Source organism: Bicyclus anynana, chromosome 10 (assembly GCF_947172395.1).
Source record: "Bicyclus anynana chromosome 10, ilBicAnyn1.1, whole genome shotgun sequence".
Classification (NCBI taxonomy): Eukaryota; Metazoa; Arthropoda; class Insecta; order Lepidoptera; family Nymphalidae; genus Bicyclus; species Bicyclus anynana.
This window is the reverse complement of record NC_069092.1, coordinates 12972812-12994328: the sequence shown is the minus strand read 5'-3', so window position 1 is coordinate 12994328 and position 21517 is coordinate 12972812. Positions and strand designations below refer to the sequence as shown.

The 21517-nt window shown below is 35.8% G+C and overlaps 1 protein-coding gene across 1 annotated transcript in view; it reads left to right on the top strand.

The window, feature by feature from the left end:
* Positions 1–1094: 1094 nt before the first annotated feature.
* The window catches only part of LOC112046938 (uncharacterized), a 43404-nt gene continuing 22981 nt past the window's right edge, over positions 1095–21517 (top strand). The window contains exon 1 of the mRNA XM_024083794.2: positions 1095–1243. The gene's annotated coding sequence lies outside the window, so the exon portion shown is untranslated. The remainder of the gene's footprint in view (positions 1244–21517) is intronic.

Genomic DNA, 21517 nt, shown 5'->3' with positions numbered 1-21517 from the left:
AGTTTGCAACATTTTCTCGGTTTTTGAGAAAGACATGGCCAGAAAAGTTCGACATTTTAGCAATGTATCCAATCCTAAACCGGAATTATCGATCCAAGTAACTAAGGGTGTTGTTAAAATTTCCGAGGATATTTCCAATGCTAAACGTGCAAACGCAGTTAAAGGATCGCTGCTATTTTGTTGAATATTCAAAACAGGATTGGACAAAATTTTTGTATTATCTCGTGAGTGTCTAGAAGCAATGACACTTTTTCGTAACAAATAAAACCTAGAGCTGAAGTAAAAGTATACAGCTTGTAAGCACTACCTATATGATGATTGTTGACATTGGTTGGGGTCGAGTGGATCTGCAAAATTGTCCCTTGACCCTGGGTAGATTATTTGTCCTTAAAATATAAAACTTCACGGGCTTTATTTCCAGTAAAGTAGGTACCCGGGAACTAGAGTTTTTAGATATTCCATCGTCACGGTGACCATCTCTTGTGTTGGAATGGCACCTTTTTATGAGATATAATAAGGAACCAGCAATGTTAGCAGATCTTCAAAAGACTTAAATTTATATTCTTTGTTAGTTATTGTAACAACCCTTTTACAGGAAACAACTTTATGAATATTAACATTTTGTTTCTATCGCATAAAGCTTATATAAGGAGTAAGAGATTCATTAATAATATTACGTAAGTGTTTTTTATGTAGCTACTATAAATTAATTTAAAATCGACGTTACACGTCGTGTTGAAGATCACATATCTCTCCCAAGCTAGAGTTAGAAAGTTCCTAATAATTTGACTCGAGCCTCGGGCCAAGCTGTCAATACATGTAAAGGATTAAGGAGTACTACGTAGATATAAAGTACAAATCACTCCCACTAATTAATCCCGGCGCGATGCGGAGGGATATTGAGCAAGTTGAACTTCTGTAACCTTCAACGTTGACCCCGCGGTTCATTCATCACCGGGCCTTTAATTCCGACTCAATCAGTTCGAAAATTTGGTATGTATGTAGGCAGACTTTCTCCGGGTGAAATGGGTGTAGAGAGGGGGCCCGACCTTGTTAGAGGGAGCCTGACACCTGCGTCGTAACCACTTGTCACTCTCGAGCCGGCGCGCGCGCATCGTCGCGCTCGGAAACCAATCTTAAACCGCACGTGTACGCCGATTTCGATTTTTATCTGTGGGAACGTTGCATTAACTGTGAGAACTGTGACCTTGTGTGTGTTGCTTTGAATTCGGAAGCTTTTACGGTATGTCGCCTTTTTATTAATATTGTTTACACTACCTAATATTATATAAGCCTCTAGTCCAGGGTTAAAGGAACTAAAATCTAGAAGGTTTAGGATTTCATCCTTGCTGTTGCTGTTGTTGTTGGATGTAGGGTGTACCCACTATCACAGACGACAGGAAATGTCCTGTCCTGTCAAATAAATTTCCTCAATAAAATTATTCATTTACATTGCTTTTGGGTTCACTAGATTTATAAATCTTAAAGTCCCTAATGAATTGTTTTTAGTATAACATATTTTTTTTAATTTGAAAATAAAATAATTAATTAATATACAATTAAAAAGAAGAAATTATGTTTCTTATATAAGAAAAAAATCTTGGAAAAATTGCATAGTTTGAGATATCTATACTAATATTATGATTGCGAAAGTAAGTCTGTCTGTCTGACTGTAACCTTTTTATGGCTAAACTGTTGAACCGATCAAGATGAATTTTAGTATAATGGTAAATAGGACTTTGAAGCATTTCATACAGTACTTTTTAACCCTAAAATAAAAATATAAGGGGTAAAATAGGGGTTGAAAGTTTGTAAAGAAAGTCCTTTATTTTTAGAGGTACAGTTTTAAAATTTGTTCATAAATCATATAAAAAAATTCCAAATATATTCATGAATTTTTAAAATTCAACCCCTAATATGGTGACAGAACTCAAAATTCAAAATTCATTTATTTCAGTTTACAACCACTTTTGAAATGTCAGTTGACTATTTGTAAAGCTTCTTGTAGGTTTATATTAATTTCCATGCGGACGAAGTCGCTGGCGTCCAGTAGTATGTCATAAAAAGGCGGGAACGGAATATCTATAATGTTCATTGAGCGCGCATCGTCAGTTTAGTAGGTCAAAGAGTCGCTAACCCACTCTTGCATTAATGAAGTGAATCTTATTCAATGTGTTTACATAATTTTACTAAACTTTCTCCATTTTCCCCATATTTTTCCATCATTTTAAATGATTTTATATACTCTAACAAAATCGCTGTATGGTAATTTACAATTTTTTATTAATGTTTATTTTTAAACAGTATTTATTAAAATTACAATACGTTGATATTTTGATTGTGTAGAAACAATATAAATCTGTAATATCTATAGATCTGTTCTATAGACACTAGAAGTAAAATACGTGAAATGACTACCAATTTCGGAGCTCAAATTCTGCATAACAACTTTTAGAAATTGTTTTAATTGATCTATAGATTGATATATCTCTTTATGAGATAATTTGAGAATGTCGTTAGTAGCATGTTAGGAGTACAGGCGACAGCATAAAGATGTTATTCTATCGCTATAACAGCAAAGGATTACCGGACAACAACAACGGTTTACTGGTTGACCGACTATATTAGTAATACAGTGGTTAATGTAATCACTTATTTAAACATTACATAAGTAGTCTAGACAACTACACTTGAATGATAATATTTTCTATATATCACAAATAATACTGAGGCTATTGACAATGAACGTAACCGTAACCATACGTCAATAGATCAACTCTTAACTCGGTGAATGAAGCACTTCAACATGTCCACAGGAAGTTGATAAGGTTGGCAGAGTTAGGACTGCAGAGTTTACAGTAATGTGGATTGTCCCATTCGATCCGTTGCTGCTTCTGTTAAGACGTGGAGGGTTGCGATGGGTTTTAGGGGGTATTCTGGTCCTGGTCCCGCGGAGGAGTCTCTTCCACGACACCTTCAGGAGGCATGCGTAAAAGCATTTCCCAGCAAGCAAAAAAGGGTATGCAGAGTTTCAAGATAAAGAAGACCTATGTCTAGTGGATACTAATGGCTGAAATGATAATTATGAAATGATGTGCAATTGGTTTTTACTTATTCTATTAAATACTATATTTTGTTTACTGTTATATATTATTTATATTTCACAGGAACAATTATCGTAATCCTAGAATTTGGATGACCCGTGAATAATTCATTACACTTGATCTATATAATTGCATTTCCACACTTATCATATGAATCATAAAGTGTTGATACACTTTAAGATTAACTTCATCAACACTTTAGTAGAGGGACAGTATACATAAATACATAAATACACACTCCACTACATAATCTACACTTGCACTACAGGTACTTGTCTAATAGTGATGTGTGGTGGTGGTGAGGTCCAGTCTCTCGAAAGCTACATATTGCCTCTGCAATCAACTGTAGCTGTGTTTGCTTACTAGCTATTTAAACAATTCTAAATAAATGCTTTATATAGGTACTAGAATGCGCTCTACTATGCTACATAATATGTTCAGGGCATCCAGTGACTTACCCTAAAGAAAAGCAGTATGGAGCGCCAATTTTGCAGAGTTGATCAACTTGCAACGATCTTTCATACTATGCTACCCAGATAGTGATCTAGTTTGCAGACTAATCTGTTGGCAACAGATGGTTTCGGATCACAGTGTTTGGGTCTACAAAAGGCCTATGTCAGGCCGATGGACGTCTACCATTGGTTGATAATGTAATGACGATAATGAGGCACGATTTGCCCTTTATATGCACGGTTTACTACAGAGTGGCTATAAACTTCATTGATTCTCGTATACGTTTGAGTTGGTCTTGCGTAGTTCAGATTTTTATTTTGAATCCGGAATGTATCGTTATATGACAGGCGCGCGTCCACACATTTGCGTTCGTGTCGGACGCATCGCATCAAACGGATTTTAGTATTCTTTGTATAGAATATATATAATCATACATGTGCGTCCACTGTTCCGCATCGTACGGATCGTAATCAAACGGATTTTATTTAACGTAAAATTAAAAATCCGTTTGATGCGGATCAGTGGACGCCTGTCATAATTGGTATACTCGTATTTACCTATTATAAACTCAATTGAGTTTAAAACTTAATACATACGTGTTTATGAATCGAATATTTTTTGAATTACAATGTTTTCTAAACATCATTTTATTGGGGTTTCAAGGTTATCAAAGTCGCGGGCCTGACCTCATTTGAAAATTTTCACTCGAATTAATATTTTACTTAGAATATTTTAATATTAATTATTTGACCTACAGACTTTCTGTCTCTATAAAAAAGGCAAATCACTGGCCTACAATACAATACGAGACAGTTTTATAACTGGTTTGATAGCACTTATTAATGTAAATGATTTATACCGAGATATCATGAAGTATCTTTTTTTGCAAACTAGAGTTGTTGTTGGTACACTTAGCCAACTAATAAGCTTCTCTTGTATTTTTTTTTATCTAATATAGTATAAAAATCATGCCACGGTGTTTGTCACACTTATCTGAAACAGCTCGCCCGATTTTTACATTTTTTTTATCTATCATACATTCCCCTCCTCCCTAGCCCCACTTTTTCATAGCGAAGGTTGTATTTTAGTAAGTATGAATTTTGGCAACCTTTACTGTGTCTGCTAGTACTTAATAAAAAAAAATATTTTTAAATTAACCGACTTCAAACAAGTTTTAAATTCGACGCATATGCTTTTTTATGTTTGTCTCATCATAACTTCGTCATATATTAACCAATTTTGAAATTATTTTTTTGTTTGAAAAAGTATACTTACTTAAAGATTGGTCCCATTTCATCTTCATGAAACTCGGTTTAGTAATTTTGTGTTAAAATCAAAATGCCTAAATGAAATACGTCTTTGAAGTTGGTTCCATTTTTATGTCAAAAAATTTTAATTGTAAATTAGTAAAATTAAAAAAGAAAAGATTTTTTTATTTTTTTTATTCATCCTTAAGGTAACTGCCTACTAAACTATCAAGACTGTTATGATTGTAATAGGTCTTACATATAATACTGTAACATAATTATAGTGTTACGTATTTGTTACTCGTGACACAGTCTTATAAGGTCCTGCATACTGAATACGTGCCTCATTGGCATATTACTTAGTGTTTCATTATCCATATATTAAACATAATAGCTTTTATAATACATACCAACTTACATTTTAGGATCGATATATCTGAGAAATAAAAATCAAAATTCATTTATTTAAAATCAAAGCATTTTTAAATTTAACGGTGGATAAAATCCATTCGATGTGATCCGTACGATGAGGATTAGTGGACGCATACGTTTACTAGCACTTTTGAAAAGTCAAATTTGACTCATAGGTTCGGAAGGCAGGTTCTGTTGAGAAGAACCGGCAACCCTCAACAGTCGCTCTTTAGAAATCATTATAAATTTAACTAATAATATAAAAAAATATGTTTATTTCAGGCCTTGAGCCATAGTTGTTAGTGTACAAAAAAAAAACAATAGCTTAAAATGTATGTTAGTTAATACAGACACAAAAAATAAAATAAAAAGAGAAATAATAACAATACATATTTAGGTATAATACAAAAATTAAACCTGACAATGAACTTATAAATAATTAAATATTCATAATTGATGTTCCATTTAATAAAGCATTTTATTGACAATTCATACAGTAATTAATTACGATTTGACATTCATTAACGTAATCGTAACAAATTTCGATTACTTGTCGTCCGTAAAGTTTTCAATGCTTATTCACAGTGTTGATTTTGTTTCCAATTTCTCGCTTATCAAGTTCCAAACGAATGGACATTATTGAATTATAAACGAATTATCAATTTTCTTGGGCAATTATACAAAAACCAATTAAACTTTGTAGTGTTAAACTTGTTCTAGTGTTATGGGAGATGTTTAGTGACCTAAATGTTTTAGATGATTTGTTAACATAGAAATTCTTGTTATTAATCAAGTTTTGGTCAAAACATGTTAGATTACGCAAATTTAATCCAGCACTTCCTAATACAAGTTATGCAGTTAAATTGTTTATTAGCAATTAATTTAGATCTAAATGAATCTCTAATCCGATACGATGTCGAGTAGAAACCGAAAGGGGAGTGGATTTTCATTCTCCTCCTAACATGTTAGCCTGCGTTCATCTAAGACTGCGTTATCAGTTACCATCAGGTGAGATTGTAATGAAGGGCTACCTTGTAAAAAAATCAATTTAAGCCCGCCAACTGGTGTAGGAGCTGCGTGGTTGGCTTAAGCTCTATACCCCTCTAGGAGTTAGGCCTGGTCCAACTGTCATCATCATCATCATCATGTCAGCCGATGGACGTCCACTGCAGAACATAGGCATTTTGTAGGGACTTCCAAACATCACGATACTGAGCCGCCGGCATCCAGCGAATACCTGCGACTCGCTTGATGTCGTCCGTCCACCTGGTGTTTTAGTTTTTTTTTTTAAACGAATTTTAGTGGATTAGTAGAAGCACTAATATATAACACAGCAATTATCCTGTAGAACTAGAGTTTGTTAAATTTAGTAATTTTTAAAATATACTCATAACATTAAGTTTGTTAAGGTAGGAAAAAGGAGTACACATATGTATACGTAAATGAAGCTCTAAATCACTGTAAGCATGTGAAAGAAACCGAAGCGCAGTTTTCTAACCTCACTGTGACAGTGATAAAAACCGAGCTAAAGCAAATTGAATTAAGTGTAATTGGGTAAAATCAACAACTGCGGACAAGCCATCAGTCAAGTAAACAGGAAACATGGCGGCCATACGTCGGCATTCGGTTAATAGCTGTTTAATCGTTACGTTAATAGGAGAAACTCATCTCCGGTTGTCCGGACCGATAGCACGAGCGTCCCGGACGGTTTTTTGTGGGGCTTTCTCCCTAGGGTTATTAATGTAGCTAATCATATAGTTCACGGCTCTACTTGGATCACGAGATGTTCAGTTTAACTTAAGGGCCATAAGAATCTAAACGCCTACAGGTAAAAATCAACATTAAACACATGCTATTCGCTTGACATAACATGATTTGATGAACAGCGTCAAAAAAGGCTGTCGTCCATTTTGTGATGTCACAAAGTAACTTGATGTACTAAACGTCAAACTAATTGTTAACTAATAGTTTTGTCAAACGCTCCGTTTGTAAAAGATTTGGTCATGAAACAGTTGAAATATAGACCATCATCGCCGTTTTAGCTCGTATTGTCAAAAAATATTTACATATAGAAATTTTTATGATAAAAAATATGATATTTTAATCTATTAACAATTTAAGACCATTTAAGTGTCATCAACCCTATTGGTTGGTATCTTCTAAAAAGGTTTTTGCAGTGGCTAATCGCAATCGTATCTAAGCGATTTAGCGTTCCAGTACGATGCTACGGTAAGGCTTCTGATGAGACCGCAATCAAACATTAAGTTGTTTATCGATAAAAATCTCTGTATATCAGCTGATTGAATGTGAATAATCTCTCACAAAAGAAACAAAAGAAAGGGTTAACGTAATTGAGTGAACCGATAATCCATCACAACAAGAACTTACTCATTCGGGTAAGTTGGTAACTGGAGTCAGAGAAAGTTGTGACTAACGCAACACGACATTATATTGGTGTTAATAGAATATGTTAATAGAATGCTATATAAATTGATACGTACAAAAAACAGACAACGCTAACCAGACCTAATAGATCATACAAATATTATCGTTTGACCATTCAAATTGTCTGTTCCAACTCTACAGAGTTAGTGTTGTATAGGTTTTAAGAAGAGTTTTTTAGCAAAAGTATTAAAATTCTCCACCAGTCTTGTCAATTATTTTAAATTAGATAGCATTTTTGTTGTTTTAGGTAGCCCATAAATTTTCTTTCTAAAACAACAACCAGGCTAGTAGAATGTGTAGATATCATCCAAAAATGTCCATGTTGTGAAAACGAGCAAGGTTGTGCTAGATTGTTTGTAGTGTTCTACAACACTTGAATTGACGATATTACATAAGTTGAGACTTTTTAAAAGCATGATTAATTAACAAGTAAATTGGTTTTGGAATATCATGTTTTTTTTATTATTATTATTTACAAGTTAGCCCTTGACTACAATCTCACCTGATGGTATGTGATGATGCAGTCTAAGATGGAAGCGGGCTAACTTGTTAGGAGGAGGATGAAAATCCACACCCCTTCGGTTTCTACACGGCATCATACCGGAACGCTAAATCGCTTGGCGGTACGTCTTTGCCGGTAGGGTGGTAACTAGCCACGGCTGAAGCCTCCCCAGCCAGACCTGGACAAATTAAGAAAATCTCAATCTGCCCAGCCGGGGATCGAACCCAGGACTTCCGTCTTGTAAATCCACCGCGCATACCACTGCGCCACGGAGGCCGTCATGTTTCTGAAAGAATTATAAAATGCTACGAAGGCAAAATCCGGGTACCGGCTAGCGGAATATATAATTTCTTGCTTATTAAACGGGACAGTGGGCACTACCCCCGAGGCCTGTGATTTGTATTTAAGGCGACGCTGCTGCGAATATATTTTATTAAAAAGTCCGTCAAGTCAACATTATTTTTTTCAATTAATTTATAGTTATTGTTTTTTATTTTAAAAAACTAGCTGATGCCGCGTGCCGGCCTTTGCGTGGAATCCGGGGATAATATAGCCTATAGCCTTTCTCAATAAATGGGCTATCGAACACTGAAAGAATTTTTCAAATCGGACTAGTAGTTACTGAGATTAGCGCGTTCAAACAAACAAACTCTTCAGCTTTATAATATTAGCATAGATTATTATAATTCAATGGTAAACGTCGTGGAAAAACTCAAAACCTTTTAACTTAATTACGCTCTAACTTAAATAAAAAAATATACAGGTTTCTGAGATAGGAAGTCTTGTACTCGTTTGACATCCCTCGGTAGTGCCTAGGCATCATAAGCGTCATATAATATAGCAGTTAGTCTTTTATTTTCATTTTCATATTCAAATTTAATTTTTCTCATATATGACGTCCCTATTAAAGGCCAAAGCCCCTTCATTATAGAAGAGAGGATATGGAGTTTAAAGCCACCACGCCAATGCGGGTTGGCGGACGATAACATTCCATTTTAAACACTATCAGAAACTGAAATATAAATCAGATAACGAAACGTTTAGGGTCATGATATTACGCAAGACACAAAGGTGTCACATTATTCCACTGATTTGCAAACTCCGGGCTGAAGTTTTGTCTAAAAATTTCTTCAAAAGGTACCATAGGATCTTTTGATTCGAAGCCACATAAAGTAAAGACGGAAGTGGAAGGACGAGGCCTTTCTTCTTCTACACTTATTATAAAGAGGAAATATTTGTATGTAACGAATAAACTCAAAAACTACTAGACCGATTTGCAAAATTCTTTCACCAGCAGAAAGCTACATTATCAAGGAGTAACATAGGCTATTTTTTATCCCCGTATCCCCACGGAAATGGGAGCTATAGGCGGGTGAAACCGCGAGGTTCTGCTAGTCTTATATTTGCTTAGATAAATGTGTAAGCTCCAGTTTCCCGGTGGTCCTTTAATAACTCTCACCTACTGACCTAATTTATGTCTGTTTATAACGCACAGCCATGGCCGGTACAGTTTTTAATCAATACTAGACCCTGTACCCTGTACTGTTGACTACTTTGCAGTGAAAGAGTTGTGGTATAAAAGTATGCAGCTAAGTTATAGTGCAATTATAGGCAAAGAGTCCTGAAAGGAGCTGAAAAATGTGACTGTGAAAGCCGGTCTCTTAGTGAAGATTTACCAATCCTTAAGGCCCAACTCACACTTCACACAAGCACATCTACAGTTACTCGTATTATCATTTGACTGCCTTCGTGGAGTATGTGCAGTGGATTTCACAAGACGGTGGTCCCGGGTTCGATCCAGGGCTGGGCCGATTGAGGTTTTCTTTCTTGGTGGGAGGCTTTGGCCGTGGCTAGTTACCACTCTACCGGCAATGTCGTACCATAAGCGATTTAGCGTTCCGGTACGATGTCGTGTAGAAGTGTAGGGGTTTGGATTTTCATTCCACTCCTAATAAGTTGACCCGCTTCCATTTTTGATTGCATCATTACTTACCATCAGGTGAGATTGTAGTCAAGGATAAACTTGTAAAGAATAAAAAAAATAGTGTAAGAGTTGTAGTACACAATTACACCAGTATGCATTCATTTCTTTAATATAATATTATCTGAATGGGTGACCTACTTAGGTGTTAGAAGGAATGCCCCAAGGCAAACAGTCCCGAAAGAAGCCGAAAAAAGTGACCGTGTCTTAGTGAGGAGTGTGACTTCCCGCTCTTAAGGCACAGCTCCGCCCTACACTAGACCCAAGGTCTAGTCTACTCATGATATAGCGTCATCAACACACACAATACACTTATTAACATGTGGCCGATAGCCTAAAACAGAGCCATGATCGCCCAGTGGTATGACCTCGGCCTACGATTCCGGAGGGTGTAATTTCGAATCCGGTCCGGGGTATGCTCCTCCAACTTTTCTGTTATGAGCATTTTAAGAAATTAATGATTGTATTGCACAGAGGTTGCCTACTTAGAATACAGCCCGCAACTTTTAGTAAGTAATAATATTTTTTCCACACAAACGTTCAACACTTATCCCAAAGGAATTCGTAACGTTTTCTGGGATATAAGTAGTCCAAATGAAATTTCAATTTAGCAGACGCCCGCAGCTGCGTGACAATGAAACTTCGTCGGCTTGAAATGTACTTTTTTACAAATCCCACGGGAACCATGATATTTTCAAAAGTAGCCTGTATGATAGGTAATCCAGGGTATAATAATATTACATCTATAATTAAAGTTTCACATTCCAAATACATTTTAAAAGCAAATGGTGAGAGTGACAAAAATGCGTTGGGCCCGAATTCAATTAAGCAATAGGTTGCTTAGTTGAATTAGTGCAATGTGTAAAGGTAAATTTTATCTGTCACTGTGGCGGATGACCGCGGGAGTTTTTCACAAATCACGCAGAAACCATAGATTTTCCCAGGATGAAAAGTAGCCTATGTGTAATCCAGAGTAAAATCTATTTCCATTCCAACTTTCAACCAAATCTTAAATTCGCTTCGCAGTTGTAGCCGCAGCGAGGAGGAACAAACACACAAACTTTCCTACCTACCTTCCACCTATTTAATATTAATTATTTCTTATCACCAATAAATAACAGATGAGGGTATATATTTTTACGCCGGATCTTACACTAAGTAGTCAAAGTTGACGTTTCAAAAGTGCTTGTAAACTAGCTTGGCAAGTTCGTTAATGACACTCCCTTGATATGCGGGCAACGAGGGGAAAGACTGCACGGGTGTGAAATCGTGCGTGCGGGGAAGTGAGGTGCATCAGTCGTGGGTTTTTCATTCATCGCTACACGCCCCCCGGCCCGCGCGGACCATCGGGAGTGTTACAAACGAATTTGCCAAGCTACTTACAATTTTTTTTTTATGTGGCTAAGCTTACTTGAAATAAATGAATTTTGATTTTGACTCTCGCTCGCTCGCTCGAGCTGTATCAGAAAGAGCCCAACTACTATAGTACGCGCGTTAACAACTGAGTCTTAGGGCCATAAATCATTTCTCTATATCTATCTCGCTTGCACTTATGGGTCTTATGGAGCCGTCTAGTGAAGGGTGTAACAATGAAAGACATATTATCGATAAGTAAAGTTTATTATCGTATCTTGTTCACAAAATTAAAAAAATTAACAATATTTGATTTAATATAATACATATTTCATATTATATAATTATTAACTAAATAAAATTAATCTTCATCTGAGTCTTCATCATCAGAATCTTCGTCTTCTGCCAAATTTATTATAAGCGGCGCGTGATCTCTAATTAGAGCTTTTTGTAAATCTTTGTTTTGAAGTTCTTCGGCATGCCTAACACATTTGGCCCAGTCTTCTCGTGTGACATTTTCTATGGCTCGGTGGAGGTGATTTTCGACATCTGCTATCTTGAAGGTATTATTATTCTTCGCAACTTCTCCCTTTACTTGTGCCCAAATTAATTCTATTGGGTTATATTGACAGTGATATGGAGGGAGCCTTATTACTTCATGACCTCGTTCATTTGCCAGATGGTCTAAAGCGTAGACCTTCTGCGGGTTACTGGCTTTTACTTTTCTTATTAATTCTTCAATAATTTCGTTGCTGGAATATGGAATCTTTTTCTTTGTCAACCATTCTTGAATTTCAGCTTTCCTCGTGTTTCTTGTGGGTATCTTTTCCAACTGTATCGAATGATAGCTTGCGTTATCGACAATTATAACTGAGGGCTCTTCAAGTAGATTCAGGAATTCGGAAAACCATGCCATATATGTTTCGCCATCCATTTCTGTGTGGTAATCAGCATCCTTTGATTTCACCGCTTTAAATATTAGCTTCGCATCTGGAACGAAGCCAGTCCTTGCAGAACCCGCATGGCAAACTATTAATCTTTGGCCTTTTCCCACAGGCTGATTCTTGAAACCTCCTTCATCGTTGCTTCCAAGCCACATCCTCTTTCTTGCATGGTTTTGATTAATCCATGTTTCGTCTAGATAGAAACGTGGTCGCTGATCGTTAGTTCTTCTAAGTAAATCCAATTTCCTTAAAAAGTCCATTCTAGCACAAACAATATCAGTTCTTTCCATTAAATATTTACGTCCTTCGCTATTTTTCTTATACTGGAACCCAACCTCCTTCAGTAGTATTCTCATTGAAGTGTTGCCGCATTTAAAATCGGGTAATTGTTCACGGAATTTTTCTAAAATTTTCGCCACGGATGGATACTCTCCATTCTCATAAAATGAAGCTACAGTTCGCTTCAACACACTTTTATCAAAATCGTCAATATTAGTGACGGTTTGTGGTTTCTTAAAATTTGTTCTTGGTATACAGGTACTGCCTGATTGTGATACTTCCGTCTTGATTCGGTCCACTGTCGCTCTGCTCACACCACAAACAAATGCGGCCATTTCACGTGGTTTGTTGAAATTTAGAGAAGCCACTTTATTCGGATCACTTTTCAATTCATTGAGAAACAGGAATACGTTGTGAATCAGTGTTCGAGCTTGAGGGCTAATATCGCCATGTAATTTCTTCAGATCAACGTTAGAAAATAAAGTATCCATAGTGCGCAACGAGTAACACATGAATGTATTTATTTAATTGCAGTAAACACATTTATAGCAAAAAAAATACGCAATGCAATTACATTAGAAACCGACCAATCAGAATCGTCCAAATCATTATTGACTCATCATTAGCACGTGCGCAGGTAGCCGTTTATCGATAATTAGGGTGCGCAGGTAGGCGCGCTGCACATTCCTATCTTTTTTGACTTTTATGACCGGACGACTCAGATGATAACGCGCATACTATAAATACACCATACACATACAGTAGGTACTGGACTTTACCTCCATACATACTGAGCCGGTCGCGACAGCTTTCTTTCGATGCCGTAGTGAACATTTCACAAGTATTACCTGTCTACAACAATGTATTATTGAGATCAACATACATAGGGTATAAAAAAACTAAGCAATCAAATGATACCTATAATAGGAACCTAACAAGCACTAAGAGAGTGTTGGCTGTGATTTTCTAAAGCTTTCGGAACGTTATGCACTATTGTTAAGTCTAAATCTATATAAAACTATAAGGATCTTGTATTGTCCTCACGACTTGTTTTACATATGTTAGGTTACATGTAATAACGCAAAATTAACGCTATTAGATCAACGTCGACATTTATGTTTATTTAGGTATATAAATTATTTTTCTTTTATGAAAAATACTAAGAATTAAAAAAAACAAAAAGTACGTCAGTAACACCAATATTCCTCAACCAGATAATATTAATCGACTTTAAAGGAGGCTTTTTTATACATACACACTGTTAGTTTGTTTACATTTACTACAAAAGACTATACTATTACTACGAGTATTTACAAATATTGAATAGGAGGAGGCGTTTAAGGTTATTGAATGAATAATAAATTTAATAACTCTCGAAGTACTTCGAAAGTACTCCTCCATAGGAAAAGACGATTTCAATGTTCTGTTACAAAGATGCTAAGGGCTTTTTGTCATTGACGGTCAGATTTGTCGGTTTTTCACTAAAAATAGCAGAACCTATTTATGATTTATTACTATTCTATTTACTTTACAAGAAGCTATTAATATTAATATTCACAACGATACTTATAAAGCTCATTCAGACATTAGTAAAATGTCGTGAAGCTGAAGTGGCATTAGGTAGAGCACATAGTTCAAAGAGCCGATGGACGTTGGGGTCCCAAGATGCAAGGTGGCGACCCCGCACCGGAAAGCGCAGTGTTGGTCGACCCCCACTAGGTGGACTGAGGACATCAAGCGGATTGCAGGGAGCCGCTGGATGTTGGCAGCTCGAGACCGTTTTGTTTGGAAGTCCATGCAAGAGGCCTTTGTAAAAAGATTAGCTCAAAATCTATGTTTGACTCATGAGACGAATCCAGGCTTCGTGGTACCACTCCTACTAGCTAGAAGACCAACCAGACAGACAGTTCATAGTAAAAGTACTATACATTTTACTATTCATCATCATTATCATATCAGCCGAAGGACGACCACTGCAGGACATAGGTCTTTTGTAGGGACTTACAAACATAACGATCCTAAGCCGCCAGCGTCCAGCGATTACCAGCGACTCGCTTCATTATAATACACTACATAGTGAAAACCACATAGAAAACTGTTCAATAGTTTTGAGTATATCGCGAACAGACAGACAGACGAGACGCAAGAGTTTGTATTATATAATATGTACAGATGTAATGTTTGATATTTGATAATGAGTACTAGCAGAAACTCGCAGTTTCATGCGTGTTGTTAGCGACGCAAATTATTATTATATTTATAAAGAAAATCCCGACCTTATTGTATGTATTTAATAAATTAAAAAGGCCGAGCAAACAACGGGACGTATAACGTTCAAGGGCAACTGTCAGTTTTGACAGATTTTTTAATAAACCCAGTTCGTTACGAATTACCCAACTGTCAACATCCCTTGCAACGATATACGTCCTGAAAAGCTCATTTTCACCGAATATTTCTGTGTTTTTGTTTTGTCCGTTACAAAGTGGTCCTTCGTAGATCCTATTCCTTTAGGAATACGGAGATATATGATACTCCCAGATAATGTACGAGTTTATTCGTTACATACAAAAATACAAATCATACATATGTATAATGTAAGTGTAGATATTAAAATTACCATAATAAATACACGTCCAACCGTACACCTTAACCTTATCAACAAAAAGTTAATGAATAATAACTCTTTTCAGACAAATCGAGCTTCGCTTTCGCTTACATAGTATTTTTTCTCGATATAAAGGGAAAGCTACAACCTCTAATTGACGCATACAAATGATCTTTTGTTAGACGCCGACTATGTGGACATATTTCACACAGAACTGAAACTTTTTGTACACTTCATTTGAAATATAAAGTGAAATTTGAATGGGAACGGGCGATGTTTCGCACGTGCTTTTTATTAGCATGTGATAACTTTTAATTAGAAACATTGGCTGTAATTTAGTTAGCTGCAGCTTTTTGAGACAGTTTAATTTATTACTAGCGGACGCCGGTTTCGCTGGCATAGTTACCGTTTCCGTGTGAATCATCATCATCATCATCATATCAGCCGATGGACGTCCACTGCCGGACATTATGCCTTTTAGAGGGACTCCCAAGCAAATCGACCCTAAGCCACCGGCATCAAGCGATTCCCTGCGACTCGCTTGACGGTGGGTTTATGGAATTTTCATTAAATGAGAAATTCTCTGTTTGTCAGTCACTAAACTTCGTGATAGCAATACTTCGTAAAACACGTTAAATATTTTTAACGAAGGGTATCCACAAAGTTAGCGGTCTAAAAAATTCTTTGAAGAATGAGGTTGAGTAGAAAATATTAAATAATGCGTTATACCTGGACTACTTAAGATCTGGACATTTGTAACCTGCTATAGTCGTGAAGATCACGACTATAGCAGGTTACAAATGTCCAGATGTGATGTCTCTGGAATAAGGTGCGAGTGTCGTGCGACGCGACTTCGGATGGGTGGGATTCGGGGTGATGCCCTGCCGACGAGCCCCTGCGTGATGGGTTATACCTAAAATCTTGTATTGCGCAGCATAACGCACAATGTTCGAAAACGTCATAAAAATTGCATTTGACTATACCTTACAAAGTCTTAACTCCACATAACTGACTACCTTACATACCTAGACTACCGTACTTATCTATGGTAGGAGACTGACCAATTTCAGCCTTCCTAAAATTAAGTATGTCTAACTGTCGCAGGCCATGACATAAAAAATAGAGAATTAAATAACGAAGAGTCGACCTCCCGCGGAGAGCTAGGGTTGTCACAAACGCTTCGCTTTCACTTTCACGAGGTATTTTTGTTCCCTTTTAATACCACTTTCGATTTTCCGATACAGCCTCGTCCTACGGAACATTAATCTCAATAACGAGTTAACAAAATTTTTAAATGAAACCGAATTTAAGATATTCGGGGTTTTTAAGATAAAAGTTTTATAAAGTAACTGCCTTTATAAGCTTATATTTGGCTTCGGATAACAAGTCCTGGGACGGGCTATGAAGTACTGAGGTTTTCTTTCTTTTAAGTAACTTTCAGTAAAAATTCTCAGACCAGAGTTATGAAGTTGGTAGTGTTACACCCCGTGCCTCGGAGAGCAAGTTAAAAGCGATTGTTGATTAAAATCTACTAATATAAAAGTCAAACATTATTGTCCTTAAACCGCCAACTTGCATTGCTGCAAGATGCTCAGTTTATGAAAATTTATGAAAATTATGTTGAAAATATTACGATATATTTCATCGTTCCAAAACAGGTGGCTCACCATTTAGATGAGCCACCTGTTTGGACGAGCATTGTTCTTAAAAAAAATACTTACACGAATCGATCTCTACATTCTCTCTGTGGTAAGCTCTTAAACTGATGATTACATGCTAGTATTATAATTCAAGTCTATCTATTTGATTACGTTCATGTTACATTTAATATGCGCATATCCGAATGTATATTAAAATATAATATATAATGTAAATATAAAATTTCCCGCGAAATTCACTGTATACATTATTTAAATCGGTACAACAATATTATGATATTAGTGATGTAACGCGCTTACTTATCGATAATATTATTTACGTTATTTAAAGTAGTTATATTACCAGACAGGATTTACGAATGTAAATATATTTTTCTATAATTTTTACTTTTTACCTTACATGCAAATCTGAGTTTTTTTGTTCATCGCTAAGCTTATTCCTGGAAAAGAATCATGATTTTACATAATTTATGTTTTCAGTGTACAAAAAACACAAAAGGGACAAATCCAAGAGATAGAGAAATAAAAGTTTTAGATGGTCGCCCAGCCTAACAACTGATATAATAAATTGAGAAAATCTACATTAATGTCGCGCATATAAATAAAATGATTTGAAATCCTACGGGACAAATAAGTGGTACACTAAATAGTGGTACAGTAGAGCACTAAATTGGTACATAATTTAAAGGATTTTTCACAGCGCAGTAGAGAAAGCGAATCGAATAAAAATAGTAAATGCATGAACTACGTAACCACTTCACGAAGTCGGTAGAATGCCAGTGCTAGAGGGATTATATTATAAGCAATTGAAGTGTCCAATGCAGCTATTTATCAATCACTCATGTCCGCGTCACCTTTGATCTGCGCATATCCGCGCGCCTATCAAACGTAAAAACGACAGAGAAATTTGCCGCAGCCCGTGTTATTGATGATGCAGAGCACAATGAGCTGACTGGTCGATAGTTTACTCTAAATTGAAATGTCGATTGAATTGTGTCACATCATTAGGTAATACAGAACGACTGAAATGGTTTTTATACGTGACTTATGAGTAAGAAGACGTTATCATTACAAACCGTAAGTCGATTATTTTAGACCTGATTATTCGCATTGGAGCATAATGGTCAAAGGTCAAAGGTCAAAGTTTGGTTCATTCATTAGAGAGGAGATATGCTGTAAAAATAATTAATTATATTTATTGTACATGTTAATAAATTAGCCTGATAATCATGAAAGTCCTTTAACGTATTCCAATAATAAATAATATGTACCTATCTAATGTACATTGTACGTACAAGTCAATTAGCTGGACTGGTGATAAATATGAAAATCCCTCTAAAAGGCTTCTATGAGGCTTCCTCCCCTGGTTGTAACCAACAACTAAGACCTCTCACTTTAAGGGTAGGTATAGATCGCATGTAAAAACTAGTTACGTCACAGATAATGCAATAGCGTGGTGCGTGACTTCGTTGTAATACTATATCTGTTATAAGAGATGTGATTGAAGTGTTCGATACAGCTAATTATCATTCAATCATGTACATGTCAATTCTGATATGCGCATGTCTCACATGTCCGCCCGCCTATCACATGTAAAGACGCCCGCGCACGCCATATAGTGGTGGGACGTCATGTTATCGATTGTCGATATTTATTTTTAAAAATAACTTTTTTTTAAAATAAGAATTCTTAAATAATACTACATGATAAAAAAAAACTAATTGATATTCAATTAAACATAATAATAATTATAACATTCATAAGCCATATTAAACTGCTAAACGTTTTTTGAAAAACAAAATATTTAATAATCTACCAGAGGCCCTGGCTTAATTTAGAAAGGGATTTTAAACTGCGGGATTTAGTTACTAAAAGTGAAATGTTAATTATTTTTACACACACATTATTTTGATAGTTTTTAAAAATACCAACTGTAAAAAGCTCTGTTTAGTAACACAATTAAGTAATTATAATAACTTTGTTGTATAACTGCGATGGCAATGCTATGCTTAATACAATATTATTTGTTATGTTAATTTCAAAGAGTATTTGCATAAATGTAATAGTTATGATACTTAGTACGTGAACAAGTTGATCAATCAGCGGTCTTACTGGGTGACAGTAATCCTTAGTACATTATTATTCAGATACCTGCCTATATACAGAATAATGGAACTATTTTAATTTTTTGTGGTAAATAATTATTATCAACAAAATATTTTATTATTAATTTTGTTTCGTTTAATATTGTATGCTAATCAGGAAATCAAAATAATAGAGAGTCAAATATTTCTTTTCTGTAACTAAAATCAGTAGGTTAATTACCTACTTTTAATTATAATTTTTTTTGCTACTTATATAAAGTATTTTGAAATATTATTTTAAAAAATAAATAAAACCAAAACTATTGATAAAAAGTGCATTTCAAGACGTAGGTTCGAGTATGTACAATGTTATTTAAAGGCCTTGTACTTGAATTTTATTACCAACTTATACTTAGTGAGAACACGTCTAGTCAAGTTATCGATAAAACTTTACATGAAAAAGCAAATTTATGTACATTTTAACGTTGCAATAACTCCAAAGCTACAATCTGTATAATAGCTTCAAAGCTATTAGCTCTAACTGACCGCGCCCACTCCAAGGGGTGGTCGTATCTCGAATACCTAACTTAATAATAGTTAATAGACACTTATAAACATCGATATCGACATTGACTCGGTGTAAAACATCGATACTCGTATCACTAATTAGTCGGTGAAAGTTACCGACCGACTGACCAGAATCCGATGCAAACCCGATGTTTCGGCGGTACCGATTTTAGATCGATTCTACTTTCGTTTTTCGACTACTCTTTCTTGCCGTTCACTGACCGATCGAAACAGTGATTTATTTCATACGTAAGATCGTTCGACCAAATGTATATGCGACCGATGCAATTGTATGGAAATCTTAGATTCAATTTAATAATAAAAAATGTTTTTACTAAAATCTTTTACTACTATAAAATTATATAAAATTTGAAAAAAAAATGGTACCGACGTAAGATTAACCAGGTAAAAGTAAAATATCTTCAAACGTGCGTGTCTCAACCCTATTTATTACTGACATAAATATATAACGAAATCAGAGGCGTAGCGTAGCTACTGCCGTATCAATAATACGGGGCCCTTTAAGTGTGAAAGAAAAGTTTACTAAAACGTAATCTACAATCACATAAAAACATTTTAAAAAATCTGCGTCTCGGGATGCTTTACAGAAGTGATAACTTGAACCTGTTGCCGTATGCGTGAGTGCAAGGGAAGCCAGACAGGTTGACGCCGTAACGCGTTACGTTACGATGCGGTTTACCTTTCCTTATGAAGTGATCACTGAAATAACAGCAGAGTTTTCACTTCAGAAATGACAAAAGTAAAAATAAAACAATCTCGTAGTCTTTATAATAATTCAATGATAATTTTATATTATAGATCACTTACATCCCTTACTAAAATCATCGTAAAAAGTGATCCGAAGAATAGGCTACAACACTGAGCGCACAAATGGGACGGTATAAATACGTTAATAAACACTGTATAGAAGAATCGTCATCAACCCATATTCGGCTCACTGCTGAGCTCGAGTCTCCTCTCAGAATGAGAAATAGTCCACCACGCTAGCCCAATGCGGATTGGCAGACTTCACACACGCAGAGAATTAAGGTAATTCTCTGGTATGTAGGTTTCCTCTCGATGTTTTCCTTCACCGATTGAGACACGTGATATTTAATTTCTTAAAATGCACACAACTGAAAAGTTGGAGGTGCATGCCCCGGACCGGATTCGAACCCACACCCTCCGGAATCGGAGGCAGAGGTCATATCCACTGGGCTATCACGGCTCATCGGTATAGAAGAATATTGTGTGGATTTCATACTGCTCCTAACAAGTTAGCCCGCTTCCATCTTAGATTGCGTCATCACTTACCATCAGGTGAGATTGTAGCAAGGGCTAACTAGTAGAGAATAAAAAAATAAATGAAAAAAAATATAATTTTGTCTGCCAAAGCACGTGTCTGGCACGCTAAATGTCTGTAGATATAAACCTTAACCCTTAACAGGGCTGCACCTACGCTGAGAAATTAACCCCGTCCATTAGACTATAGTCCTACTCAAACTCCTACAGCAAACGGGGAACGGGATTATTGGAAATATATGGAAAATATTCTTTTAATAAAAAAATAAAGGTAGAAAGACTATAAGAGCTAATAAAATAAATAAATAAATAATAAATAAATAAATATACTTGAACAATACACATCACTATCTAGCCCCAAAGTAAGCATACAGAGTAGCTTGTGTTATGGGGTGCTAAGATAGTTGATATTACAATATTAATATACAATTATATACTACATATAAATACTTATATAATGTATAAATACACACAGACACTGGAAAACACCCACGCTCATCACACAAATATTTTCCAGTTGTGGGAATCGAACCCACGGCCGTGGATGCAGAAAGCAGGGTCACTACCTACTGCGCCACGCGG